The following is a 2,500-nucleotide window of genomic DNA, read 5'->3' as shown; positions in this document are numbered from 1 at the left end:
CGGTGTACCAGGGGCACGGAGAAAAGTTGTCGTACCATAGGCACGAGGAGTGTGTGTGTGTGTGTGGCTTAGTGTTTCTGAGCGGTGTACCAGGGGCACGGAGAAAAGTTGTCGTACCATAGGCACGAGGAGTGTGTGTGTGGCAAAGTGTTTCTGAGCGGTGTACCAGGGGCACGGAGAAAAGTTGTCGTACCATAGGCACGAGAAAAGTTATCGTAGCATAGGCACAAGCAGTGTGTGCGTGTGTGTGGCAAAGTGTTTCTGCGCAGTGTACCAGGGGCATGTTTGAATTTACATTCTGGAGTACCAGGGGCACGAGGATTTTGCCAGTGGTGTTTTGCTTTGTCAGTGGGAGGGGGCTTAAGTGTGGGTCCACGGGGCATGCTGGAGGTCAAGGTCCATGCTGGATATGCGGTGGAGGGTAACTGCAGGAGAAGGAAAGCTAGTGGGGGATTAGAGCAGGGGAGGATGTGCGTCCCCGGGGCCTGCTGGAGGTCAAGGTCCATGCTGGATATGCGCTGGAGCGTAACTACAAGAAAGGTAAGCTAGTGGGGGACTAGAGCAGGGGAGGATGTGCGTCCCCGGGGCATGCTGGAGGTCAAGGGCCATGCTGGATATGCGCTGGAGGGTAACTGCAGGAGAAGGAAAGCTCATGGGGGATTAGAGCGGAGGAGTATGTGGGTCCTCGGGGCCTGCTGGAGGGCAAGGGCCATGCTGGATTTGTGGTGGAGGGTAACTGCGGGAGAAGGAAAGCTAGTGGGGGAGTAGAGCAGAGGAGTATGTTGGTCCCCGGGGCCTGCTGGAGGTCCAGGTCCATGCCCGATGTGAGTAGCAGCAGGGCCAGCGCGCCCAGGAGCACATCTTTTTCGACCGTAAAGGAGACAGGAGGCCGACTCACTGCCTCGGCTAAATGGAGAGGGAATTTCAGAAGGGCCAGGGCAAAAGCATGGACCTTTTTCAGCTGTAAGGGAGGCAAGAGCAAGGTGTGATGTAGGTCCCCGGGGCCTGCTGGAGGTCCAGGTCCATGCCCGATGTGAGTAGCAGCAGGGCCAGCGCGCCCAGGAGCACATCTTTTTCGACCGTAAAGGGAGACAGGAGGCCGACTCACTGCCTCGGCTAAATGGAGAGGGAATTTCAGCAGGGCCAGGGCACAGGCATGGACCTTTTTCAGCTGCAAGGGAGGGAAGAGCAAGGTGTGATGTAGGTCCCCGGGGCCTGCTGGAGGTCCAGGTCCATGCCCGATGTGAGTAGCAGCAGGGCCAGCGCGCCCAGGAGCACATCTTTTTCGACCGTAAAGGAGACAGGAGGCCGACTCACTGCCTCGGCTAAATGGAGAGGGAATTTCAGAAGGGCCAGGGCAAAAGCATGGACCTTTTCAGCTGTAAGGGAGGCAAGAGCAAGGTGTGATGTAGGTCCCCGGGGCCTGCTGGAGGTCCAGGTCCATGCCCGATGTGAGTAGCAGCAGGGCCAGCGCGCCCAGGAGCACATCTTTTTCGACCGTAAAGGGAGACAGGAGGCCGACTCACTGCCTCGGCTAAATGGAGAGGGAATTTCAGAAGGGCCAGGGCAAAAGCATGGACCTTTTCAGCTGTAAGGGAGGCAAGAGCAAGGTGTGATGTAGGTCCCCGGGGCCTGCTGGAGGTCCAGGTCCATGCCCGATGTGAGTAGCAGCAGGGCCAGCGCGCCCAGGAGCACATCTTTTTCGACCGTAAAGGGAGACAGGAGGCCGACTCACTGCCTCGGCTAAATGGAGAGGGAATTTCAGCAGGGCCAGGGCACAGGCATGGACCTTTTTCAGCTGCAAGGGAGGGAAGAGCAAGGTGTGATGTAGGTCCCCGGGGCCTGCTGGAGGTCCAGGTCCATGCCCGATGTGAGTAGCAGCAGGGCCAGCGCGCCCAGGAGCACATCTTTTTCGACCGTAAAGGGAGACAGGAGGCCGACTCTCTGCCTCGGCTAAATGGAGAGGGAATTTCAGCAGGGCCAGGGCACAAGCATGGACCTTTTTCAGCTGTAAGGGAGGCAAGAGCAAGGTGTGATGTAGGTCCCCGGGGCCTGCTGGAGGTCCAGGTCCATGCCCGATGTGAGTAGCAGCAGGGCCAGCGCGCCCAGGAGCACATCTTTTTCGACCGTAAAGGGAGACAGGAGGCCGACTCACTGCCTCGGCTAAATGCAGAGGGAATTTCAGCAGGGCCAGGGCACAGGCATGGACCTTTTTCAGCTGTAAGGGAGGCAAGAGCAAGGTGTGATGTAGGTCCCCGGGGCCTGCTGGAGGTCCAGGTCCATGCCCGATGTGAGTAGCAGCAGGGCCAGCGCGCCCAGGAGCACATCTTTTTCGACCGTAAAGGGAGACAGGAGGCCGACTCACTGCCTCGGCTAAATGCAGAGGGAATTTCAGCAGGGCCAGGGCACAGGCATGGACCTTTTTCAGCTGTAAGGGAGGCAAGAGCAAGGTGCGATGTAGGTCCCCGGGGCCTGTTGTCGTACCATAGGCACGAGTGGT

Source organism: Rhamphochromis longiceps, linkage group LG13 (genome assembly GCF_057381845.1).
Source record: "Rhamphochromis longiceps isolate RC_006_pf linkage group LG13, R_longiceps_female_GT1.1, whole genome shotgun sequence".
NCBI lineage: Eukaryota > Metazoa > Chordata > Actinopteri > Cichliformes > Cichlidae > Rhamphochromis > Rhamphochromis longiceps.
The sequence above is the reverse complement of the archived record's forward strand: the minus strand, read 5'-3'. Positions refer to the sequence as shown.